Source organism: Mesocricetus auratus, unplaced genomic scaffold (genome assembly GCF_017639785.1).
Source record: "Mesocricetus auratus isolate SY011 unplaced genomic scaffold, BCM_Maur_2.0 Super-Scaffold_100691, whole genome shotgun sequence".
NCBI classification, from domain to species: Eukaryota; Metazoa; Chordata; class Mammalia; order Rodentia; family Cricetidae; genus Mesocricetus; species Mesocricetus auratus.
Genome location: NW_024429267.1, coordinates 41742466 through 41770172, shown reverse-complemented (window position 1 = coordinate 41770172; position 27707 = coordinate 41742466). Strand labels below are relative to the sequence as shown.

General features: G+C 44.9%; 1 protein-coding gene and 1 long non-coding RNA gene across 5 annotated transcripts in view; one reads left to right on the top strand and one right to left on the bottom strand.

Moving 5' to 3' along the window:
• Tmem108 (transmembrane protein 108) overlaps positions 1-27707 on the top strand; it is a 420643-nt gene that overhangs the window by 361829 nt on the left and 31107 nt on the right. The gene's annotated exons all lie outside the window — the stretch shown is intronic.
• On the bottom strand, positions 18605-24819 carry LOC121137477. Its single transcript, XR_005874716.1, has 3 exons — positions 24661-24819; positions 21322-21430; positions 18605-18719 (listed from the first exon to the last, which is right to left on the bottom strand). It is a non-coding gene; the product is annotated as an uncharacterized LOC121137477 (long non-coding RNA).

Below are 27707 nucleotides of genomic sequence, written 5' to 3'. Positions count from 1 at the left end.
TTGTTTTGATGTGCTTTTATAAGATGGTGAAGATGGAGGTTTGTAGCTGGAGTTTCTTTCTACCCTGGTCCCGTGCCTGCTTTGCCCCAATAAACACACAGATGCTATATTAATTATAAAACTGTTGGCCAATGGCTTAGGCTTCTTATTAGCTAGCTCTCTCTTAATTATTAACCCATTTCTATTGATGTAAGTATTTCCTTGTGATCTTATCTTACCAGAGAAGGGTCCGGACCTGTTACTCCTTCCTCAGCTGCATGGTGTCTCCTTGAGGCTCCTCTCTGCCTCTCTCCCAGCATTCCCCTCATCTCCTAGTCCCGCCTCTCTTCCTGCCTCTACTTGCCCATCAGTGTTTCATTCATCAGCCAATAAGATAAACATATATATAGAAGGACATCTATGAAAGTGTGACCACAATTTTCTTCTTACCTAAGCAGGAAATTGAAACACTGTTTTTCTGTCTGTGTAGTTTGTAACTTTATAACCATAGCTGGCATGGGGCTTTTTGCCAGCTTCGTGGCTACATCACCCAACATAGACATGTGGGAGCTCCCGTTTCCACAAGGTGTGACAATATGAGCTTCTGCTCTTTCCAGACATATTAGTGTGACTCTGTCAGTCTAACAACTTTTCTGAGCCCAATCTGAAAAATGGGACTGTTCAACCAATTATTGTTTGCCAACATGACTGAGTAGGATGATAGTGGAAGAAGAGGAGACAGGAAAATGCCTAGCTTATTAAAATAATGTATGTTCATCAACTTTCCACACATGCTGCAAATGGGCTGAACTGTCTCCTTCCAAAGTAGCAGTTAACAGACCTCATTCAGCCACCACCATAAGCCCCCTGGAAAACCCTGATCTCTCCAGTTCTGTGAGTCTCAGTACCTTAAACTCCTCATGTAAGTAGAACCATGCAGCATTTACCCTACCCACATTGATATTTGTGGTATGTTAACATTTCATTATTTCTAAACCATTCGAGAATGAATTACACATTATCATGACTTTTTTCTTCAAATATTTGAATACGCATTGCATGAGAAAGTATTTGTTATGTAAATACAGTGGTCCACTAATGCCACTAGAGTTGGCTTTGTCTTGATGCTTCCCTCTAATTCATTTTCCATATCCTAATGTATCAAGTAGAATGCACCTTATAGTATGCTCTCCTCCTGAGCAAGCTCCAACCCAAGATCACGTAAGTCGTTCGGTTGACCTGAATCCATAATTCACAATACTTTTTAAACACCCCCCTTTGCCTTTCATAACACTAATAAGTCTAAAATCTTATCTTCAAAATATACTTAGAAAATCTCCTTCGACATTAGGTTTTTAAAATAATTATATGAAAATGATCTTTGCTTTTTCTTTGTCTGGCATGTCCTCCTGCTTCTGTCCATGTTGGGCTTCCTGAATGGTATGTCACGTAGTTGATGGTGTGTCCTCCTCAGATACATGGTACCCATCTGTTCCTTGTGCATCTTCCTTTTCCCTGCCCAACTGAGGTCACTTTCCCCCTTATAGTTAGTAAATACTCTGCTTTTCTCATGGACAGACATGTTTAGATTTTTTCTCGGTCCCTGTGGATCTGTGCCTCTGCTCACAGCACTACAAGTAATAGCTACCCCCTGTGAAGACAGCGTTTATAATGGCATTAAAGGGTGTAGACCTTTCTAATGTGTACTTAAGCCTTTTCCCTACTGCCTGGATGATTAGCATTAGAGAAACCTGCTACCAATTGGATGACAGTTTCCCTATCCACTGTAATCTAATAGAAGATTAACTCCTTTCCGCCGTTCTATTAATATCTGCAGTCAAAGGCTTCCCTAATTTGATTCCTGTCATCCCTGTTCATGCATAGATAGATGGGGCTATGCTCCTCAAGGAATGTTTAAAGCCTTGCGTTTTTTCTATGCCATTCCATCAAGATAAATGAGCTTCCCAAAAGAAACGACTGAGACTTAATTGAAAAGGATAATACTTGAAGAAAAAATACTTTTAATCACTGAGGAAAATAAGAATGACAAATCCAAAATGTGCTCCAGCTCCCAGCCAGTTAATAGAGAATGACAAATTTGTGGTTAAATTATAGAAATGCTAATTGAAGGCAAAAACCAAACAAGATAGTAACTGGCCTTCAAAAGCACTTTTTTTTATTGGGATGATCTTGGTGATGGAATGAAAATTCTAGACTACTCTCAGTTCTTAGTCAGATGCCTTCCTAAGTACATGTGTGCTTTGGGAGATTGTGGATACACAGTTGGTCTCCATCAGGATCCCTTATTATCAGTCACTTATGCCTTGGAATATATAAGATATTCTCCACCATCACCAGGGTAACCAGACAGCTGCACTGTACATTGCTACATCCATTTCTTCACCTACTCACAGAGGTCGGTGACTAGCAGGAATCTGCTTACACCATCTAGCATGAAGTCCATCTTGGTGATATATGGATGGATGGGTCTGCTCAAATAACTTCAGAGCAAGGACACATTCAGTTTAGTGTTTGTATAGCCAGGTCCTCCTGCCCTTAATACTCTAGGAAGTATCTCCAGGGAGATGCTTGGCACCACGGTATTGTTGCTGTATAATCTTGAAGTTCTTTAACCTTACTGTGCCTCGGTTTCCCCACTGTCATATGGAAGTAATAATGGACTCTTGTGCACAGGTTGTGGGAACTAAATAACATAGCACTGACTAAGTACTTGAAGCAACACCTGGCACACTAGAAGTACTTAATGAGAGTTCAGTATTTTCCTTCCCCTGGATCCTGCCTAAGAAGGTGCAGGTGTAGAGAAATATCTTGTTTTGATGGATGAATGTAGAAGTGAGTTGTCTTTGATGACATGGTAGTTGACTGACACCACAGGAAAACCACTCAAAGCCTTAAGAGTTTTTGGTTCATGTCCCTGGGGAAGGTCCCGCCTCCTCCCAGTCTGTTCATCATAAGGAAGGATTTGGAGATAGAGAAATGAGATACAGAATGAGACTGAACCAAACTCTGTCCTTGGAAAACAAACAAAAACACTTGGGTCTCTTCACCCTGAAGTCCCACCAGTGCTTGGACCTTTGCTAACTGCCAGAGGCATATTTGATGAGCCATTCCAAGTGGGAGCATGAGTCACACAACATTCTCTGTCCCTGCCTCTTCCAGACTCACAGCTTCCCCAACAACAAGCTCAAGCACTCTGAAGAAAAGACCCAAGAAGCAGCAAAGAGACCAATCGTAAAACTTAAAATCTTGAGGAAATGAACATTTGAGAACAATTTCCCTTTTCCAATATATGTTGACATGGGATGAAACAGGATACACAGTGGTATCTCTCATCTGTGCACACATACACACATCCTCTACAGTTCTGGTCAGCAAGACATTCCCAAAGTCGATCTCCCTACTGCGAAAATCCATGGACCACATCAAGCCTTTCCTATAGCTAAAGGGGAGAAAATACAAAGACAGGCACTGCTTCTAATCATCAATTGATCTCAGTCTGTTTGTCTATGTTACTAGGCAGCCCGTTAATCACACAAAGCAAGGAAAACAATAAGAAACATGAAGAGGTAAAGAGGGCATTCAGTCAGCTTTTCTTCCGTAGCTTTCCTGCCTATTTGTCAGAGCTTAATTTTTATGGAAATTAAGGAGATTGCACTTTCAAAATACACACTGAAGAGTCTCCCTGTCTGGGATCATCATTGAGGGAGCTGTGTCCCTAGGTTGACTTCCACCCCAGTAAGAATACTGAGCTCTAAGCGACATCACAATGCCCAGTTCTAAGCTAAAGAGGCCTGACACTTAGGCAAGATGAGGGGGCAGAGGTAGGGAAGTGAATTCTTTTCCTGTGTGAGCATCTCTTCTTCATGGATGGAGATGTGTCAGCACTTCTGGAACATCTGGGAGATGAGCCTGAGTCAGAGCCTTTCTCCTATCCTTACCAGCTGACAAGGTTCCTGGAGGGGAGAATCAGGCCTGTTGGGTAAACACACTTGACTCTAGGTGATGAGTGTACAACACTCCAGAGAAAACCAAAAGCAATCTGAAGGGAGATGTTAAATCATAAGAGAGTGGGCCACCCAGGATAACTGGCTAAAAGGAAGGCAGGAAAAGCTAGATTCTGAGTCAGGAGGAAACCCAAGAGGGGCTCAAGTTGTTGGTAGGAAAACATTTTCCATGTGGGAAGAACTGATCTCAGTTGCCTTCTAAGGATAATTGAAGATGGAAATGAAACTGGAAAAGCCAACATGGCAAGGATGGGAGGGTTTATAGATCCCAACTAAATGGGAATTTGTTACAGCTACACTGGTGTGACTGGAAAATGTTCAAAGACGCCAGGCTAGCAAATCCATAGCATGTCTGTTACCCATCTGGATCCAGTGGTCAGGGAATCTTCAGATAATATATGCATGGCTGTGACTATTGCTGTGATGGACTTTAAAGATCTAAACCCTTCCCTTTATTCAGGCCTCTTAAGATTTTCATTACTAAAAAAATCAATAAACAGGTTTTGCCAAGTCTTGAGGGCCTTGGCACAGGTATGAAAAAGTGATATTTTCTACCTGTACCTTCAGATTTATACATTATATAGATGTCTTATAGAACAACTGATTAAAAACAGACCATGAATTCTACACAGGAGTTCAACATCAGACCAATTTTGAACAAGCAGCATAAAACCGTGAAGAGCATTAACAAACAGCAACAACTTGTAACCTTTAGTGTCACCTTGACTAGAGGTGTCACTTGGTGTGGGTGAAAGGGTTTGTTAATATGATTCCATGCAGCAGCTGATGTGATCTAGATGCCTGCTGTGGGGAGGGGGGCACCAAGGTAGGAGCTGGGGACACAGCTGTGAGCAGCAAGGCAGACCAAGTCTGTGGCGCCTGTAAAACAACCATTAAGGATGAATAAATAGAAGCTGTGTCCTTGTGAAAGCTAAAAGAGTTGTGAAGGGTTATGGCTCAGCCTGGAAAGGGGGGGAGTGCAAACAGAACCCCAGAGTGAATGGCAGGAGACAGTTCACCCCTAACCATCTTCCCAGTAAAGTTGAACTGTGGGGTCTCCCTCCCAAAAATACTCTGGAAGATGTGGTCCAAGGTGGTGATCTGGTCCATGAAAGAAGGGAAATTTAAAAAAAAATTGCATTTTAGACTTAAAAAGTTTAACTTGGAAGGAGTGTTCTTTTGTGCCAGTTAATGCCATAGACTTTCCAGAAGGCACTGGGGTGAAGGCCTTGAGAGATACCACACTGGTCCTTTCAACATTGGTGAAGGTGCAGAGGAGAGGAAAAGAGGGAACAAACCATGAGTTTGTAATTACCCCTTTAAGAATTTTTCTTAACGCTTAAAAGTTTGATGCTGAAGTGTAGCTCTCCACAATTGATGACTTCTAGCAGGAGTGCCAGTGGGGAAGGACTCAGTTTTCTCTAAAGAGCTGGCCACCAGGAGTTTGACTATACTCCAGTATGAGTATATGGGCAACACAAACTGAACTTTTTATTACTCTTGTTTTGGGAGGTGGGGAGTCACAAGGATAGGGAGATGAACCTGGGAGGACTGGGAAGTCAGTGTGATCAGGGATCATGGTGTGAAACTTCCAAATAACCAATACAAATATTATGTTAAGAAAGTTTTTCTTAGACTTCATAATCTGTTATGTGTTATCACCTTCAAAGCACACCTTTAATCCCAGCACTCGGGAAGCAGAGGCAGGTGGATCTCTATGAGTTTGAGGGCAGCCTGGTCTACAGAGCGAGTTCCAGGACAGCCTCCAAAACAATACAGAGAAACCCTATCTCGAAAAAAAAGAAAAAAAGAAAATTGGAAAATAACTAGATGTCTCACTAAAAAGCCATGTTGTTCATTGCAATTCAAGGATTTAAAACCATCTCTGATTCCAAAGTTTATATCTCTACTGTACTGACACATGTTACTACATGTACTTCCTTTTTACCCCCAAAATTCTCTCCTAGATGAGGCATGTTCAGTTAAATCCAGAACATGGGACACTATATCAGAGAAAATGACCTAGCATTTTGAGGGAATAAATTGCAGGAAAAAAGAAAGAAAAGGGAGAGAAAATAACCTATTAAAAATTATTTGAGACAAATTTCAATGTATAGATTTTATTTAGATCCTCATTCAAATAAACATTGATAATAGGTAGGGAGGTAGGTATATATGGAGAGAGAGAGAGAGGCCTAGTTGCTTGATTGATAGAAGAGGAGGAAAGAAGGATGGATCTAGGAATTTTAATACTAACAAGGTATTTAGTAATATTAAGTATTTAGTAATAGTAAGAATTTTTATCTGTATGTGTAATACTATAGTGATTAGGTTTTTCAAGAGAGTCCTTTCAGCTTGTTTATGTGGTGGATTACATTGATGGATTTTCATATGTTGAACCAACCCTGCATCCCTGGGATGAAGCCTACTTGATCATGGTGGATGAGTTTTCTGATGTGTTCTTGGATCCCATTTGCCAGTATTTTATTGAGGTTTTTTTTTTTTTTGCATCAATGTTCATGAGGGATATTGGTCTGAAGTTCTCTTTCTTAGTTGTGTCTTTGTGTGGCTTGGGTATCAAGATTATTGAAGCTTTGTAGAAAGAGTTTGGCAAAGACCCTTCTGCTTCTATTGTGTGGAATACTTTGAGAAGAATTGGTATAAGCTGTTCTTTGAATTTCTGGTAGAATTCTGCACTGAGGCCATCTGGCCCTGGGCTTTTTTTTTTTTTTTTTTTTTTTAGTTGGGAGACTTTTGATGACTGCTTCTATTTCCTTAGAGGTTATAAGTCTATTTAAATTGCTTATCTGTTCTTTATTTAATTTTGGCAAGTGATATCTATTCAGAAAATTGTCCATTTCCTTTAGATTATCAAATTGTGTGAAGTACAGGTTTACAAAGTATGACCTGATGATTCTCTGGATTTCTTCAGTGTCCATTGTTATGTCCCTTTTCGTTTCTGATTTTGTTAATTTGCATGTTCACACTGTCATTTGGTAAGTTTGGATAAAGGTTTGCTTATCTTGTTGATTTTCTCAAAGAACCAACTCTTTGTTACATTGATTTTGATTTCAGCCCTCAATTTGATTATTTCCTGGTGTCTACTCCTCTGGGGTTAGTTTGCTTCTTTTTGTTCTAGAGCTTTCAATTGTGCTGTCAATTCTCTAGTGTAATTATTCTCCAGTTTCTTCATGTGGGCACTTAGTGCTATGAACTTCCCTCGTAGCACCCAGGAATGATGCAATTATGCATTATTCAACTTCCATGATTTTGTAGGGTTTCTGCAATTTGTGTTGTTGAATTCTAACTTTAAAGCATGGTGGTCTGATAAGGTGCATGGAGTTATTCCATTTTTTTGTACCTGTTGAGATTTGATATGTTGCCAAGTATGTGGTCAATTTTTGAGAAGGTTCCATGTGGCACTGAGAAGAAGGTATATTATTTTTTATTATTTGGGTGGAATGTTCTATAGATGTCTGTTAATCCCAATTGGGTCATAACTTCTATTAGTTCCTTTGCTTCTTTGTTAAGTTTCTGTCTTGTAGTCCTGTTTAGAGGTGAGAATGGGGTGTTGAAGTCTCCCACTAAAAGTGTGTGGGGTTTTATATGTGATTTGAGTTTTAGCAATGTTTCTTTTATAAATGTGGGTGCCTTTGTATTTGGGGCATAGATGTTCAAAATTGAGACTTCACCTTGGTGTATTTCTCCTGTGATGAGTATGAAGTGCCCTCCATCTCTTTTGATTGATTTTATTTTGAAATCTAATTTGTTAGATATTAGGATTGCTACCCCCGCTTGTTTCTTGGGTCCATTTTATTGGAAAATCTTTTCCCAACCCTTAACTCTGAGGTAATGTCTGTCTTTTATTCAGTGTTAAGACCCCTGCCCATAGAATTGTGCCACCCACATTTAGGGAGAGAGTCTCTTCTTCAGTTTACCCAATCTAGAAACTCCCTCACAGACATGTCCAGAGTTTTGACTCCTAGGTGATTCTAGAGCGTGTCAAGTTTGCAGTATTAGCTACCACAGGTGAAGCAGGAAGAACATGGCTTTGGGATCAGAGAAACCTGGGCTCAAATTCTATATCCATCACTGGCCAACTGCAGAGTCTTTAGCAAATGTTTAAACTGCTTACCCAAGACATAGCAACAAAGTTCACTAGGAGGGTTTAATGAAACAAATTACTCAGGCCCCCAGCATGTTGTCATCATACTCATATACTTCAATATTAGATAGGTGACTGACTTTGACTAGCTGTTCCTCTGCAGTGTGGTACCTCAGGAGCTGTCAGTGGGCAGAGTTGTGTATGTTTGGGGTAGCACAAAAGCACCCAAGTAGACTTCCCAAGCTGCGTATCTCATGTAGGACCCTTTGCCCAAAGGAAAGTTATGTTTACCGCTTTGTGCAAACGTGCTGAATGGGCTTTCATTGCCCCTACTTGGGAGAAGAATGCTGGTCACTCAAAGGAAGGCATTTGTTTGTGTAATGAATTCTTCTAACTAATGCTAAATGTCAAAAGAAAAGGAATTCAAATTCATAGCTTCGAAGCAGTGGACCTGATTTGAGACAAACCATATTTGTTTAAACCATGTGATTATTTCTTTTTGGTTGACTCAGGTCCCTGATCTGAACATCATGGTGCCAGGTGTCTTATGAAGACAGCATGAAAATATCAGTTATGCAAATGAACCTGACTGGCATTAGGCAGTACTTTCCCTGAGCCTCTCTTGGGTCCTGGACAACTCTGCACATGTCCACCTAGTATAACTGCCAGGTGAATCTTCAGTAGAGTCAAAAACTCTCCTAACAAAGGAAGAAGGGCCTAAGAGCCATGGCTGCTGAAGATATATAAAGGTTAGCCTGGACACTTTGTGTGTCAGTGACTTCTCTGCCCTCCTTTGTGTACAGCTGCAGCTCAGCAGGTCAAGACCAGGACTCCCACCTTCCTGACAGAGAAGATCTCAGGCAGGGCCCAGGTCTGTGCATGTCTGAGGTGATCTGTCAGGAGAATGGCAGGCAGGAGCAGAACCAAGAACATTTGACAGAGAGAGCAGAGACTCCCTTGGCAAAGGGGACACAGCAGGTGGGCAGGAGGAAGGCAGGCACATCTGGAGGAGGGAGACTCTTGCATCCTAGATTGATTTGCTATATGTGTCTCACCGCTGCCTGCTGAAGGGCTTTCTCTTCCCCAGGGCCACCTTGATGAGAAAGACTAAGCTGCTCCCCTTGGGGTTTTTCTTAAGTTCTGTCTGCACTGCCTGAGCCCATAGGAGTTTTCTTGTTGAGGCTAGGAGTATTATTGGTCCAGAGGGGTGCAATAGTCCATTCTCAGAACTCCAGCTGGGCATGACGGGACATGCCTGCAATCCCAGCACTCAGATGTGACGGCGCATGCCTGTGACCTCAGCACTTGGGTGTGACAGTGCATGTCTGTAGTCCCAGCACTTGGAAGACTAAGGCAGGATTTTGGAAAAATTGAGGCCAGTCTCCCTGATGGCACCTTCTTTCTCTCCGTATCTTTGTTTGGATTCCCCACCTGACCTTATTCTGCCTGGGCTTCTGTATGCTGCAACACTTTTTCACAGCATGCAGAAGGACATCCCACATCAGGATGATGCCTGGAATACAGCGAGAGGTGAGCGGTTACTGAGGGAAGGAGTCCAGGAGCGTTCAGTGCCCCACGAGCTGTCTGTGTTCAATTCAGCCACTGGTACGCGTGGTAGGTGTGAGAGGAAGAGAGGTGTCCACTTTGAAAGCAAGAGCACGTCACTCTTCCCCAATGCCTGGTGTCACTCTCCATGCCCATCTCCCTGGAATCAGAGGAGGAACCCAGCAGATGAGAGCGAGTCTGATTTCCTAAGAAAGGTGCTGTGCTGTTACTCAAGCATGTGACACATTGGGTCGTGGATTCATGGGTGCCTGAGGCCTGTGACAGCGTGGCGGGTGAATGACAGAGCTTTGCTAGCTATTGTGTCTGCAGACCGGACTTCAGGCCTGGGAGAAAAGTGTCACTGAAGAGCAGAAGCAGCATCCTGGAGGTGACAGAGAGAGAGAGAGGTATGCATGTGTGGTGTGTGTGCATGCTAGCCTCTGTGTGTGTGTGTGTAAGCCAGAGGTCAGCAGGAGGTATCCTCTGACCTGTGAGCTCTGGTAAGTCCCATCTATCTCCACCTCCCAAGTATAGGACTGGAGATGTGCACTGCCATACATTGCTTTTTACTTGGGTCCTGATGCTTAGGATTTAGGCGTCTGCCCAGCCTGCAGCCTTCCTTTGCCTTGCCTCACTTCTTCCTGCGTATTTATGTAGCCAGAGTAAAAGTTGCAATGGTTTCCTCACAGCCTCAGGCACTCAAGGGCAGGAAGCAGGGGGGTGGGGAGTGCAAAAGTCCATGGCCCTCTCCAGACACAGCCCCAAAGAAAGGCACTGTGTGGTGCCACTTCCTTTCTGATTCAACATCCTGCCAGGCTGCAGGTGGCCAGGACTCTGTGGAGGCCACTAGGGGGTAGTGTGGGAGGATTCATGCTGCCTGGGCTGCATTCCTCCTGCTTGGGGAGAGCATCCAGTCTCAAGTCCCTTGCACTGCAGGGGAGGAGTTGCTTGGAGGGGCTCACCATTGGGGTGCATGTAGACAATGAGTCCCCCTGCCTTTTCTTCCTCTATACCTGGAAGTTCTTGCTTTAGGGAGGGAAAGGAGCATTAAAACAAACTCGAGGGAAAGGAGCATTAAAACGCCATCATCGCCTCCAGTTAGTCATCTCCCCAGAAATGCACTGGGTCAGTTCCCTTCTCCAAAACGACCTGGAGATAAGTCCTTTGCTATTCGAGGATGCCTGCTCTCTGCCAGACTCCTCCTCCCCTGCCTTACTGGGCCTCACAGTGTGCGGCTGCCTCTGTTGCCATGGAGAGCAACTTCAGAAGGAAGCAGAGCTACGAGCTTTGGGCTAAGTCTTGATCCTCCAAAGAAAAGGTTAAGTAAGTGAGAGGGGGTGAGGGAAGGAAGGGAGGAAAAGACAGAAAGGCTGAGGGGCTAGACAGGAGAGAGAGAGACAGAGAAACAACAAAAAAAGACAAAAACAAAACAAAACAAAAACCAAAGCTTTACCGGGTGGTAGTTTTCTTGGGGGCAAATGTTTCTGGAAAAAGGGAGGAAATCTTGATCACCAAGACCAGCTGCTTTGCAGGAGCATGTGTGGTCAGGTAGGGCGTGGCCTGTGTTTCTTGTCACCTGTCTTTGTTTTTGCTAAAGCAGCAGCTGTGTCTTCCCTCTACATGCCATGTCGTCTAGAAGGCAGTGCTTCCTTCAGTGACCTTGCTGGGTTCCCGGTTTGTGCTCTCTGCCACACCTGTTTTAATCTATCCCATAAGGTTCTGTCTAGTGAAATCACCGCCTGTGACAACTATCAGACTAAGGGGAGGAAAGGGTCCCTTACAGGCAAGCCAAACATGGTGTTTAGGATTGACCTCCAAATAACACATTAAGAGGTGGGAAGTTTTTATGACATATCATAAAGGTGGACCTTACAACGCCCAGATTTTACCGCCAAACAATATGGGAAAGGGGGGCAGTTGATGGGCTTTAGATGAAATGGAACTGGCTAAGAGTGGGCATGGTAGCTACTAATGTATGGTTCACAGTGTTGTTATTCTGCCAACTTTTTTTTGTTTTGTTTTGTTTTATGAGACAGGGTTTCTCTGATTGTTTTGGAGACTGTCGGTCCAGCCTGGCCTCGAACTCACAGAGATCCGCCTGCCTCTGCCTCCCTAGTGCTGGGATTAAAGGCGTGCGCCGCCACTACCACCCAGCTTATTTTGCCAACTTTTAAAAGCATTACACTTGTGCATAATAACAAGTTTAAATAATAAACATTTGACGGCGGGTGAGGTGGTTAAGGTTCTTGCCACCAAGACTGAGGACCTGGGTTTGATTCGGGGACCCACATGGTGAAAAGAGAGAACAGACTTGGAGAAGTTGTCATCTGATCCCAACTTATGGATGATGGCATGTGCGTATACAGATGCGCACACACATGAAAATAGTAAGTGTAAGATTTTTCAAACAGTTGTGCATAGGTCTTTCAACCTTTAAATATGGATGGGCCCCAAAGAAACAGGCTGCAGGAACAGTGGGCAGAGACCCTGGTGGTTGATGTGAGTGGATAGTTTATTTGGAGATGTTGACTCTCATCAGACATCTCATCAGTGGTGAAAATAGCAAAAACTAAACCCTTGAGTGTGGATTGTGTCCTCCCTTGCTGATTTTATGGGCCAATTCAGCCTCCTAATGGTACACTGTAATGGAAGCAGAGAAACTAGACAAATGACTCTAATCCTAAAACCAACAAAATAGCCTGAGCAGGCTGCAGTATCTGGGCTGACTAGCCAAAGCATTGCCTCTACTGGTCTGGGTGAGTAGGAAAAAAATAGATGACTATGCAATTTTTATTGTAGATGACTACTCCTGAAGTATGGAATTTTTATTGGAGATATAAGGGGGAAAGCAGGCAACCGGAAGAGTCCAGGCTGGGTGGACTAAACAGGACGTGACAGGAGAGAGGCGGTGCCCAGGGCCAAGAGACCAAAGGACTCCGTAGCCAAAATGGCTGAGTTCTGTAGGGATCAGGCTGGGAGGGAGGCTTAGGGTAAGGGGTAGGATAAGAAGTGCTGGAAGGAGCCATGGGTACAGAGTGATACAGGGAGAACTGGCCAGTGTCCCCTTTGATATCTTAATTGGCACTTCAGCCATTTGTCCTGAGTTTCTGAGACCTAACACTGGGGAGCAGAAGGCCCCTGGAATCCACCCTTGGCAACTGTATCTGTGGTATCTATAAGCAAGCTACATGGCCACAGGACCCCCAGGACCCATACTGGTGATAGATCCTTTCCATCCTGTTTCCCCTGTGTTCCATGGTTGTACATATTTCCTTGGGGACCAGTCTAATTAAAACTCAAGAACTTGGAAGCCATCTTATTAATATTCATTGGAGGAATTCTAATGACAGTGGTTAGGGAAATGAGAACCAAGAAGCTAGTCCCAGAAGTTGGCTCATGTCAAAAATATGTTCTAAAATTTGGAACTGGATTTCCTGACTGGAGACTCAATTGTGGAATGTCCTAGATAAAGGATAGGCGCCTTCATGGGAGCAGACATGTTTCAGGTGTTACAGGAAGGAGCTTTCTTGTGGGAGGACAGTGTATGACAGTGATGCCTATCACCTCTTAGAGGTCTGAGGAAGCATGAGTTAGACTGGGGATCCCAGAAAGAAGGGCTCTGCTGGAAGATGTTGAATTTCCTGAAAATTCATAACCCCTGCATCAGTTATAACAAAAATGAACATCAGAAAACTTGTTGGAATCCAGGTGCTGAGTTCAGGTCGGCTTTAAAGACTGGTTAATGTGCTCCCTATGCAGGGAGACCTAGGGAAGTTGGAATGTGCAGCAATAAATAGTGAGGAAAGTGACCAGAGGAGCCCACCTCAGGTGGGGCCTTCACTGTGGAGGGGTGGATAAAATTGTGTTAAATGGCCTTTGGAGGCCCTGGCAGCCAGCCTTACTGGGAAATGGGAATGCTCCAGAGGCAGAGGCTGGCATGTTTCAAGGCCTTTCTTAGGTGAGAAGGAAAAGCCCTATGCCTTAAGAAGCCACTCTGCTGGGCTCCATCGTATCCCTGGTTCTTTGTCATACTGTCCAGCCACCTGCTCAGTCCCCAAGCCTGCTCCTCCTCATCCCCACGGAAGGCCGGGGGTGAAAGGCTGCACATAGCAGCCGGACAGCAATGTCTGTGGATGTTGAGCCTCTCCATGCTGGGTGAGCTCTGTTGCACCTGTGACTCTTTGTTTTTTAGACGGCTACCTTAAGAACTTTCAGATCTGCCCTGTCAAAAAGCAACAGCCACTGGGGCCTCGGAAACTTTCATCTGGGGCCGGGGAGAAAGCTTAGTTTAATCAGGTGCTTGCTGTGCAAGTATGAGGATTGGCGTTTGATCCTATCACCTATGGAAAGAAATCATGTTGGTGTATGCTTAGAATTTCAGTTTCTGGAGAGATGGGGACCAGTGCATCTCTGGGGTTCCCTGACCATCCAGTCTAGCCTAATTGGTGATCTCCAGGTCAGTGATAGAGCCTGGCTCACAAAAACAAGGTGGCGGGTCCACCCAAGTTTCCCCTCTGCCTTGTACATACGTGCACACGCAAAACTTAACTTCAGTGGGTTAAATATTCAGCTTGCCAGTCACACTAGCTGCATTTCTCTAAATCATAGATGAGCTATCGGCTGCTGCCTTGGACAACACAGAGAACATTTAAATTGTCATCAGACCGAGGCTTGGTTCTTGTCCACCTTCTGTTGATGCAGAAATGAGTTTTCCTGGAAGGCAAGCATGCTCATTCTCTTATGTGTGTCTGTGCTTTCCCACTCTGCCAGCAGAGTTCAGTGGAGCAGTAGAACCATCTGGCCCACAGTGTCTAAAATAGTCACTATCTAGACTAGGCAGTTTCCCAGCCCTATTTTACGTGCTTTTCTGAAAAGTATGCACAGCTATGTACGTACAAATGTTACAGATTCCAGGAATAAGAGAGTGCCACTGTCCATGCGTCAAAGCACAGGTTACAAATCTTTCTAGAATCTTCAGACACCAACATTGGTACTCTTTGCATGTCACCAAGAGCCCCACTGTCACTTAAGAATAAGACCATTGCATCTACTTGGGGTTCCCACCCAAGCTTCCCAACTTTTACCTCTTCTTCTAAAATACTAGATTTAAGGGGCTGTTGTTCTGTTCACTGTTAAAACATATCAAGAAAAAAATCATCAGGATCCTATCCCCATCTTATCTAATGTTATTATATTGTCACAAGAACACCTTACTCTTCTTCCAGCCAGCCTCCATGCCCCCACCACACGCACACACACACACACACACACACACACAGTCTTAAGGTTACTATTGTGGTGATGAAACGCCATGATCAAAAGCAACTTGGAGAGGAAATGGTTTATCTGGCTTACTGTCCTGAGTCACAGTCTGTTGAGGGAAGTGAAGACATGACCTCATGCAGGGCAGGAACCTGGAGGCAGGAGCTGATGCAGAGGCAAGGGAGGGGTGCTGCTTTCTGACTTGCTCCTCAAGACTACCTCGGCCTGCCTTCTCATAGCACCCATGAACACCAGCCCATGGGTAGCACCACCCACAGTGTCTGGTCTCATCCCCATAAGCCACTAATTAAGAAAATGCCCTGTAGGGTTTGCCTATAGCCTGATGTTATGGAGGCATTTTCTCAATTGAGGCTCCCTCCTCTAAGATGACTCTAGCTTGTATCAAAAAACTAGCATAAAAACTAACCAGCACATAACATTTGGTATAAATGCCTGATTTAAGTTCCCAGAAGGACATATATTCTACTGAAGTCATGGACCATAGACAGAAGATAACATGATGCTACCTTGAGCCTCCAGAGTCACCAACAGTTACATAGAGGTGGTACTGTCTACTCGTGGTCTTCAGATTTTGCTATTACATGTTACCCATGTGTGGTGGTATAGAGGGAAGCCTTCCCGCCAGCCTAGTTCCAGAGCCACATCAGTCCCAAATGAGCACACAGTAGGATATATTAATTATGAAGCTGTTGGCCTTGCTTGTTTCTTACTGGCTAGCTCTGATTTAAGTATTTACTCCATAATTGTTAATCTAAGTATTTCCCTTACCGGAGAATAGGGTCTGGACTTCTTACCCCTATGGCAGCTACATGATGACTCCCTGTATTTCTCCTTCCCAGAATCCTGCTCGACTCCTAATCCCACCTATCTTACTTCCCTATTGGCCAACAGTGCTTTATTCAACAACCAATAAGAGATTTACAGAATGGCATCTCCCATCAGTGGTAGTAGATGCCTGTAATTTCAGCATTCAGGAGCCTGAGACTGGAAGATCTTTGGTTTAAGGCCATCCTGGGCTACACAGTAAGACCCTGCCTCAGGATAGAAGGAGAAGAGGAAGAGAGGGCCAAGGAGGACAGACTTTTAGAATACAGCTGTCTTCATCCAGGAAGAACCGAGGCCAACAAGTTCTTTGTTTCCATTAAGAGACATGGTTGTTTTGGGTTTTGTGACAGGGTTTCTTCTGTGTAGCCCTGGCTGTCCTAGAACTAGTTCTGTAGACAAGGCTGGCCTCGAAATCAGAGATTCACCTGCCCCTGCCTCCCAAGTGCTGGGATTAAAGGCCACCACCACCACCCTGAAAGAGACTCTTGATGTAAATCTTCCCCTTTAGAAACAAACACAAACAGTATCCATAGGGCATGTGTTAATAATTTGTTGGATTTAATATTTTCTTTGATCAATGAATCTATTTCCTCTATGGCATCTTCAGCACCTGAGATTCTCTTCCACCTCCTGTACTCTGTTTGTGCTTGCATCTGTAGTTCCTGACTGTTTACCCAGACTTTCCATTCCTGGAGTTCCCTCGGTCAGTGTTTTCTTTATTGCCTCTACTTCAGTTTTCAAGTCTTGAACCATTTCCTTCACTTGTTTGATTGCTTTTTCTTGGTTTTCTTTAAGGGATTTGTTGATCTCTTCCAATTTTTTGTCTTTTCCTCTATTTCTTTAAGGGAAAATTTCATTTCCTCTGTAAGGGCCTCAATCAGCTTCATAAAGTTATTTTTAATGTTGTTTTCTTCTGCTTCATCTGTCGAAGTCTTGTTGCCTGTAGAAACACTAGTTCTGGTGGTGCTGTATTGCTCTTTCTGTTGAGTGTATTCTTACCTTGTTTTCTACCCATCTCTTCCTCCAGTCAGTACAGGCTGAGTCTTGCTTCAGGGGTTCCCTCTTTCTCCAACTAGTGAAGTTGGGGGTTGTCCCTCGGTTGAACGCTCCTTCAGGTGCAGGTAGGGCTGAGCTTCTGGTGATTGCTCATCCAGGTGTAGATGGGCCCAAGGCTCAGATGATCCCTCCTGGAGGTGCAGGCAGGCAGGGGTGAGGCTGAATCTCGGTAGTCTGATAGTTTCTAGACGCCGCTGCTGTCAATCCTTCTGGGCTGGGCCTCTTGCTTGGCCGCTGATATATTCATTCTCTCTCATTCTCTCTCATTCTCTCTCTCTCTCTCTCATTCTCTCTCTCTCTCTCTCTCTCTCTCTCTCTCTCTCTCTCTCTCTCTCTCTCTCTCTCTCTCTCTCCTTCCCCCCAACTACCAAGCTCACTCTGTCACTGACACTTTTTCCTGGCTTCTAGGCCAACAGGAACTCATATAAGGAAACATTCAATTGAGGTGGCTGTTGCACAAAAAAATAGAAGATCCAGAGACTGATATTGGGGTTCAAGCTTCAAGCTGAAGATGGGAGAAACAAGGCAGCCAAGCCAATAGATCTTACCTCTGCCAAGCTGAAATGGCAAAAGGCTCTGAATTCCTATCTCCTCCCAGCCATATCCTCCTGTCTCCACCTCCCTAGTGCTGGGAAAGGGTGTGTATCACCACTTTCTGATCTCTAACTTGAAGCTGGATTTGCTTTCCGAATCCTCAGACATACTTTAATAAATTATAAATAATATATCATCACAGGTGGCAGCTTGTAGTTCAGAGGTTCAGTCCATTGTCATGATGCGAAACATGGCTGCACGCAGGCAAGCATGATGATGGAGAGGTGACCGAGAGTTCTAAGTCTGGATTGGTAGGCAGTAGGAAGAGGGAGACACTGAGCCAGGCTCGAGCTTCTCAAACTTCAGTATCCACCCCCAGTGACCCCCCAGACACTTTTTTAACATTCTACTATGTAGTACTGGAACTGGGTTGGGTCAGTATGTGTCTGTCCTTTAGCAAGGTGGCTTGCTGGCATTAGGAGACAACAGGCACTCTGAAAGAACCACCGGCAAGTTAAGATTGGAAGATTGAACTCTATGTTACGGGCACGGATTGGTTCTGTGAACTTGAATAAATCACGTCATCCCTTTGATCAGTTTCCTCAGGTCCATTGAACAGCAGAGTTAACTCTGGAAGTGGCCTTCAAACTTGACCACATGTAGCAGGTCAGAAGCAGTGAGGTAGAAAGAGGGCTGTGGTGGAGCACAGCTGTAACCCCAGCACTTGGGGAGCTGAGGGCTAGCCTGGGCTACAGAGTACTGTGTCTGGTACTGTAGCACAAATCTAAATCTACCTGATTATCAACCTCTCTCCTAAGAAAACAGTGACTCCATGATGGAGGCTTAGGGCGGAATTTCTGAGTCTGAGTTTGGTAGTGCTTTGTAATACCAGCACTTGGGAGGCTACATCAGAAGGATTATGAGTTCAAAGCCAACCTGAGCTACATCGTGAGAACCTATCTCAGAAAGGAAAGGGGATAATATTTCTGCCCTGAAGGTTGTCATTACCAAATTTAGGACAGACTGACATATGTAAATAATTTCAAGGCGATGAATAGGACCCATTAAGCAGACTCATAGAGGAAGTGCGCTGTCAGGAAGAGTGGTGAGATCTGAGCTGACTTTGAAAGCCATGTGTGGACAGAAAGCCATGTGTGGACAGAAAGCCATGTGTGGACAGAAAGCCTGGAGCAAAGGAGTCAATGCACAATCACTGCTGAGACCAGATGAAGACTCACCAGGGTGTCTGGAGGTGAGAGAAGCTCCCCAAACTACAGTGCTGGGGAAGAGTCCATAGCGTCATTCTTCCCCATCTCTTGGGGCTGGTCAGAAACTCTATGGCAGGGATCTGGTTTGCTTTTGTAAGTCTAAAAGAAGAGGAAGCAGAATGTGAACATTATAGCCAACATTCCTTGCAGCAATTACATAAAGAGTTAAATTCATTAATTTCTAGGTTTTCTCCAGACATTTTTCTTTTTATGGGACATTTTTAGGCTTAACTAATTCATAGTGTCCCTAACACCAGGACTAGCTCAGAAATACAATTAGTAGAATAACGAAGAACAATTGATGTTTTGCTGGTAGTTTTTCAGAACATGTTATTTAAATAAGAACCAATTGTTTAGAAACAAATCAGGATGGCCGGTCCATGTGTGCAAATTTCCCTTTTTACACGAGATTAGTAGGAAGATAATGGAGAGGCTCAATTTCATGTTTTGCACCAATAATTAGAGAAGCATAATTATAATAAGACAATAGCACCACAATTTTTAAAAAAACAAAGAAGAGGGATAAGTAGCTGGGCATGATTATTCATACCTATAATACCAGCACCTGGGAGGCTAAGGTAGGAGGTGGTTACAGGTTCAAGCCAGCATGGGCTAAGTAGCTGCAGGACAGCCTGTTCTACAGAGTGAAACCCTATCTCGAGGAGAGCATAAATAAATCAAAGAAATATAGTAATATGAAGTGGCTATCAGCTAAATTTATGTCAATAAATGGAAATAAAGTCCTGTGTTAGATGATAAAGACTTCTATCTAGAATACTTTAATCAAAAAATCAAATTTTAGAAGTTTCTATGTTAATATGATTACTACAATAAAACTTGAGAAAAAAGTTTTGATTATTTTATGAATGGTGTGATTCATGATGAATGTATATTGTACTGTAGACCAACACAGAAATCGGAGTGTGTGAAAACTGTTTAACCAAAGGAAAAGATACACATACCTATAAAAATCTTAGCATATTGTGATCATCAATAACTCATGGAGTCTAAAATAAGTCAACTTAATATAAGCTTGATGAGGTTAACTTTTTTCCTAATTTAATATGTTATTGATTCTTTGTGGATTTCACATGCATCTTGATCCCACTCATCTCCCCATCCCTTCGCAACTGCCCTTGTAACCTATCCCAAGATAGAACTAAATAAAATTTAAAAGAAAAGAAAGAAATCTCATGCGGAAGCCACAGTGTGACCCAGTGAGTCACACAGTGTACCCTTTAGTCCACACATCTTTACTACAAAGTGCTCATTGCAGGATCTGGTTCGAGGACACTGGCTTCTGTTACACTATCGATACTGGGTCCTCACTGGGACTCCTCTTGGATATCCTGTTGTTCTGTGTCATAGAGATCCTACAACTTTGGGTCTGCAGCTCTGGCCCCTTCATGTGCTCCAACAGATCACAGATGGGGTAGATGCTGGGATGGGCCAACTCATAGCCCTGGTTCCTGGGTAGGCGGTTGCTGGATTGGCCAGCCCACCAGCTCTCCCTCCTCCTCACCACTAGGGTGAGCTCTCCAGCACTGCCCCAGCTGGCTCACCCTATGCACCCCAGCTGGCTCACTCTGTGCACCCCAGCTGGATTACCCTGTGCACCCCAGCTGGATCACCCTGTGCAGTAAGCACCTAGGGGTAGGGCCAGTTCACTTGATCTCTCACACATGTCACCAGCTCTACTGTGTTGCCCAAGTGAGGTGCAGGGGCCACTCTGCCAAGCGCTGCAGCTGGTGAGGAAGGGGGGTCCAGTTCTCTGGCTCTCCCACCTGCCAAAGGGCGGGGGGCTTCTCTTCCACACCACCTTACGGAAGGTGAGGGGCCTGGAGCCTACCCTCCTACTCTCACACCTTCGGGGCTGGCTCACCCTCGCCACTGCCAATGAGGTCAGCTCTACTGTGATGCCCAGGTGAGGTACAGGGCCTGCTCTCCTCAGTGCTACAGCCTGTTAGGGGCAAGGCCAATTCTCCCTGGTGTGGCCTTCAGTGAGGGGTGAGACCAACTCTGTTCAGCCTTATCCTCTCAGTCACTGGTGGTAACAGGAGCCACGCACAGACAAGGCTGCAGCAGGGCCACAGGCCCAGACATGGCCATCCACCTCACCCCACTCTGCCTCCTTCGCCTTCTCAGATCCGCCTCTCTCGGAGGGAAATAAACATCTGTCTTTCCATATTCCATATATTTTCTCACCAGGATAGTGTCCGACCACAAGGCGCCAGTTGAGCCCTTTATTTTCTCCTCCCCACCCAGGATGCAGAGCCCTGGGTGGGCCTTATGGGTGGTCTTCTCCCTCTCAGTCTTAATCAATGAGGTTAATTTTATAACCATAAACTAACCTTAGTATCCAAGTGGTGACATAATCTTTCAAGTATTGAGAGATCATTTGTAAAAAGCATTCTATACTGGACCAGAAAAAGAAAACCTCCATTAAAGAATTTCTCCTTAGTAACCATAAGATCTGGGGTGTGTAAGTGAACAATTTAAGCCAAAGGCTCACTTACTGTGTGAGCATTGAAACAAAGGTAAAATTGTAAGGTGTGCTTATCTAGCATGCACCACACCGGGGTTTAGTGCCTTGTTAGGATAAAGCACTTGACCACTTCCCCTGGCAACCAGCCCTCAAAGTGAGACCATCCACAAAAGAGGCAGAGACAAGACACCTCTTACATCATAGACTCTTACCCACCTATATGTGATCTTGACCTTGAGATTTCTCTAGGAGCTGAAGGAAGCCAGTGAGAACTTAAGCAGTGAAATGACCAGCTGTGGTGGTGTTCTCCTGAGCATCACACACCCTGAAGTGGGAACAATACAGAGATTAGCATGGGCCCAGTGAATGGATGACACAAATCAGTGAAGCGGTCCAGAGCTGTAGACAAGAGGACCAGGGTTCAAGATCAACCTCGGTTATATAGCAGGTTCGAGGCCAGGTGTGGACAGAGATCATATACTGATTTTTTTTCCTGAGCTTGTTTTTGGTAAGCATTCCTTCCTTCACTGAAATGTAAGTATTGGATTTCAGTATGAAGAAGTGGGATCAGAGCCTACAAGAGTACAAATCCAGTGTGAGTTTGGCTATTATGAAGGCCCAAAACTTCTAGAGAGAGATGGATGACCCCATCTCTCACCCAACAAATTAGGACCTTAAATTAGTTACTTTTCTCCCTACTACAACAAAATACCTAACAGCAACTTAAGGAAGGGAGGGTTGACTCTGGGTGCCACCCATCATGATGGAAAGTTGTGGCAGTGGGACCATTAAGCAGCTGGTGACCTTAGACCCGCAGTCAAGAAGCAGAGATGCTGATACTCATCCCTTCCTCCTTTCTGCTCAGTCTCTAACTCTGGCGCCTGGGTGGTGCTGCCCCACAGAGTGGGTCTCCCACTTCCGCTAGCCCAGTCTAGAAGCTCACACACATGCTCAGAAGTCTGTCTCTAGATGAGTCTCAATCTTGTCAAGCTGACAACATAACCAGCACAGACTTTAACCAAACATGGGTGGGTATACAATCTGACCCAATCCTGTACTTTGTGGACTGACAGAGGAAGATCAAGATGAAAGATCTGAATCAGGAGAAAGGTGAGGAGAGTGTAGAATCATTCCTTAAACTTGCACATGGGGCCAGATAGGAGCCTCCCTGCCTCCCTCAGTTTCTTGTCCAGTCAGAGAATGAACAGGGTTGTGTTTGCTTCCTCTCCAGTCTAATCATGGAGCCCATTTGCCCAAACTTCCCTTCAAAAAGAGGCACTGGGTTTCTCCTGAACTTTGACTCCTGACATTCTGGAAGCATCACTGTGCTGTGTCCTACAGTAAGGTTGCTTAACAGTGAGGTCAGTTGGTTCCCTCCATTGCATCTGCTCTTTCTCTGCTCTCTTTCCTCCGGGGAATCTCAAGCTCAATGTCTTTGTCACAAGACTTACTATCAGTGCCTACTTTGTCATAAACTACCCTGCAGCCTTTTGGAAAGCATGGCAAAGCCATATATCACAAAGAGTGTCGTGGCTGGCCTCCAGGTCTGCAGTAAAACCATGGCAGCTACCACACAGGATGTTAGCCAGTGAGACTCTGCCAGTAAGATACCCAGATGTGCAGAATTGGGAACTCGTACTGATGTGTAGCTCCATTCCAGCCATTTGGAAGATTCCAGCCATGTTTCAGGGGCACCCCAAGAGTCACAGAGCTCGGCCCCACTTGTAGAGAAGCTTTGTCAGGACCCTCGTCTAGTATACTAAGCTATATGGAACAGAAACATTAGTGTCTGTATGCTGGTTCTAGCCATACCTCTGTGAGCCAGTATGAAATAGAATGAACAGAGGTTGAGCCCAGAAGGACCTGGGACTAAACATTAACCTCTGACGTGGAGATGACCTCTGAAACACCTGACCTTAAGATGAAGCTCTCGTGAATTGCATGATGCCTGCCCCCTCCCCACTACCCTCCTAGACCCCTCCCCCACACCCTGGCAAGCAAGGCCCAGTTCAGAGAGTGGTTAAGGAGCCAGGCAGCCTTCGTAGCTGGTGGCAGGAGCCTGTCAGATTTTACTTTATGTATCATAGAATCTTTTTTTTTTTTACAGAGACATAAATTCCTAATTTGGCTTTTTCCTTTACACATTCATTTGGCGTACACACTAAGCACATGCTTTTTAAAAACTAGTTATGGTTCAGTTTTGATTTTCTTACTTCAAAATGATCAGCACCTCACTCTATGCATAATTCATTATGCAAACTAAGACCCTGTTTGAGCTTAGAGAAAGGGAGGAGGCAGGGCAGGCGTGTGCTTTGTGTGTTGGCACCTGCAAGAATCCTGTCATTAGACCTACTTACTTGCAGGGCACAGCCAAAAGGCTCTGAATGTCACCCCAGAGTGTTTAGGTTGCACAAAAGTGCTGCTACTGTTTACTCAAAAGCATTGGTTTAGTTAGCATTAAGCCTCCTAAAGTTCAAAATTAAGACCTTGTTAATTAAGGACATATGTTCATCTGGGTTTATGTTGTTAGAGAAAGTAGTTTGTATGTTGCTAGAGAAACAATGTTTCTGAAACCAGGATGCATGTTGTAGTCCCTCTGGACTAGACCACACTTGTGACTCCATGAAGGTGAATGCTATAGCGGTAACTATTCCCCTCTTCATTGCTCCATTTGAGGTGCGTCTCCGCTTAATGGGGTAGAGGTGTGTCTGTGTGTCTGTATGTGTTTCTGTATATGTATTCGTGTATCTGTGTGTCTGTGGGTGTTTCTGTGGGGGGGTGTCTTGGGTGGGTATGTGTAGGCATGCATGGGGACTAGAAGTCAACATCTAGTGTCTTCCTCTATTGCTCTCCAATCTATGAAACAGGATTCTTCACTGAACCTAGAGCTAACTGATTGGCTAGGCTGGCTGGCCAGCAAACTCCGGAGATCTTATCTCCGTCTTCCTAGCATTGGGATTACAAGTGCGCTCCAACACGCTAGGATTCCGTGTGGACTATGGGATCCATACTCGGGTCCTCGGGCTTACACAGCAGGCACTTATAGACTGAATCGTCTTCACTGCTCAATTCTTGTGTCTAAATTCTTCACAAAGACTATGACTCAGCATAAAGTGTCTGCTGAGGGGCTGTGAGCTGAGTGGCAGGACAGGAGTGTGAGGTTTTGGAACAAATGTTCAAAGAATGGTCTCCACTCCGTATCTCAGAGGAACCGCCAAGTCCCATGTGACACCACAGGAAAAAGACAGCCCTGTCAAAACAGCCGAGCTGGGGCTGTGTTTTGTTCCCGAGATGCTTGAGAGAGGACTGGCAGTTACAGGCCATGTGCTATAACGGGAGGGGAGGTGATAAAACTGTCTAGACGAGCCAAAAGGCGTGTGCTCATAAATGGAGAGTAATCATTGTAAGAAAGAATTCTGTCAGATTTAATCAACAGGAATTTTTTCCTCGTCTTGCTGTTACACAAAACAATAGTGCTGCATGAATTTGATGGAATACAGTTGCTTAAAACAGAGAACTAGAATATCCCTAAAAAAGAAAAACTATTCCACCTACCAGCTGACTGTGAGTTGAGGAAACAGAATTCATTGACAGAAGTGTTCAGAGGAAGCGCATGTTCAGACAGATCAGCCACAACTCAGCCTATCCTCAGATGGTCCGACTTGCACAGCCAAGGTGTCATTGAGCCCTAGAAAGAGACGCTGTGAAGTAGCGAGTCTCCCAGGTGGGCCCAGAACCCCAAATCCTCACTCAATCATGGGGGACGTTGATTTAATGCTTCAGTTCCGGGGGGACAATTTGGACCTCAGGGAAAGAGAAAAGGGGTGAGTGGAGGGAGGGGTGAGTGGGGGAGAGGGAGAGGAGGGATAAATGGGGGGGAAGAGGTTGTTCATTGAGCTCTTGTCACTTTTACTGCCCTTGATCTCTGCTCTGGAGATCCCCACCCTCACCTGTGTTCCTTGCCTCCCTTGCTGCTCCCCTGCTCTCCTCCTTCTGAGCCCTGTGGTGACAGATTTATTGAGGTGGAAGGGAGTGAGGCATGTAGGAGGGAAAACACACCACAAGTGGGGGGCCTTTGAAAACCACTCTAGAAGTTAGCTACAACATTCCACTTCACAAATCTTCTATGCTGTAGGTCAGGCGCTGTCCACGGCGGCTGAACCTCCTCTCGTAAATACAGCTCTACTGAAACTCAGGCAGCCACATCTGTTCTCATCTCGCGGCTGTCTTGGCACCTCAGCGGCACAACTGAGTGACTACAGCGGAGCCCTGGTCCTTCTCAGACGTCCACTGCCTCCTGGTTGACGGGCACTCCTCTCCATCCCATCTTTTCCAGAGCCTTCAGTTAGTTCAGTGCTCTGAGAGGTTGCCACAGTGGGTCACTTCATCTCTGCTTGATTTGAAAACCGTTTTCCAGCGAAGCTTCTGAGAATTCCTCAGAATGGACACACTGTGGGAATTGGCTCCTCACTGTCATGAGGAAAGTGAGGTCATCCAGAACACGCTCATCCAAGCAGATCAGAAAGGGTATGAGAGTTCCTGCGGGTGAAAGGCCTGCGAGGAACTGGAATGTTGCAGGAGGGAAACTCAGAGGGAGGTAGCCGACTGTACTCATTTTCTCCATATTGACACAATCAATCCAAACACAATCAACCTGTCAAGCGACAATTACATTTTAAAACAGAAATACTAAATACTAAAATCCTCTGGAAATCAAATATGCCTGTTTCATATGCCCCGGCCATTCTACCTCTGGGTGTTTATATATGAAAGCATATGTCCACACAGACTTGTAACCAAATGTGCATAGCAGCCTTCTGCATACCAGCCCTACCCTGTCCACAGCAACCTCACTGGATGCTGAAAACCACTTAAATGCATTTATCATCAGGTGAGGGATAGACATATGGCGTCCATGCCATAGAATACTGCTCCACAGGAGCAAAGGGGCAAGCCACCAATGCACACAGCAAACAGGCACTCTAGAGAATAAAAGCCAACCCCAGAAGACCAGAACTCCACTTCCGTGGAAAACCTGCCACAGGGCAGACTGTAGTGAAGTCCGATTGGCTTGAATGAGGGAGGACAGTTCAGCCGGCTGTACTGAAGTCACCTGAAAGATTTCCCCCTTGAACATGTGACAGTTCCTTCTGGGAAAGTGCACACTGGGCTCTCCTGCCGTTTCCATGTGCTCTGTCCTCCCAGAGTCACTGCTTGTCTGTGTTCATGACCCAGCCCTGGAACTCAGACTCACCCCCGCCATAGTCACAGGTGCAAGGGGAAGGAACACAGACACTGTCCATGAGTCTGCTTCGCGTTGTAGGAAGAATCTGGAGGAGGGGTGAGATGCAGGCATGTTTGGGAAATATAGCCTAGTGTAATAATATTAAAGCACTTAACAGCACCTAGACGGAGAAGAACCAAATAAAAGACCCTCGCCTGACCGTCTCTACCACCAGCAGTCTGCATGCCATTGCTCTACAGTCCATGTTCTCCCTGTTGCCAGTAAATTGGAGACAGCTGATGCCACCTATGTCCAGATGCTTTTCAATGGGTGGGTGAGAGCCTTAGCTACTTTCAGAAAACAGTGTAATGAAAACCTTGCCAGCCAAAGAGGTGTTTTTTTTTAACATAATACACACAATTGTGTAACTTTATAAAGGGAGGCATAAAGAACCAGAGAGGACATAAGACCAAAAAAATCTAAATCCAGCCTGGTGAAATGGTGACTTTACTGGGGTTTACTAAAGACCAGGCAGCTCAGAAAGACACGCCATTAAAGGTTCTCAACCTCTAGCCAGCGTCTCTATCTCCTGCACACTTGAGCATCCTTGAGACCTCTGTCAGCTGGGGCAAGAGAAGAGTAATGACTGAAATCTCAGGTGAGCATCTCATGACCCTCCTTCCACAAGAGAGCATTAGCAGTCTCAGTGCCATTACCGTAGATTAGTCATCAGCCTTATTGTTCTGCTGGTTTCATTACTAAAATATGAGCGAAAGGCCTCTCTAAGGACCAACTTCATTATGGCTGGTAGTCATGTCATGCTCCTATCTCCAACTCTTTCGATTTTTTTTCTTCTGTTTAATCTCTTGCGTATGGTGTGTGTGGTATATGTGCATGTGTGTGTGCAGGTGCCCATGTGTGAGGGTGAAAAGACCAGAGGAGGACATTGGGTGTCCTTCTCTGTTGCTCTCTGCTTTATTCCTTTGAGATGGGTCTCTCACTGAACCAGGCACTCATCTTTATTCACCTAGGCTGGCTAGCCAGCAAGCCCAGTCGTCTTCCCCTTTCTACCCCGACAGTGCTGAAATTATAGGTGCCTGTGGCCTCCTCATGGGAGCTGGGGATAAAACTCAGGCCCTCATTCTTGCACAGCAAATGCTCTCACCCACTGAGCCATATCCCAGGCCTCTTACATTCTTTCTCATCCTTTCCACAGTGTTCCCTGAATCTTGAAGCGGGTGATTTTATATGTGTTTTTTCCTGAGCATTTGACTGATTTGCCACAGTAACAGATGCATCCACAGTGACAGACATTTATCCTTGGTAGTTTGAATAATTATGAGTCTCACAGATATTGTCCACTATGGAAAGGAGTACT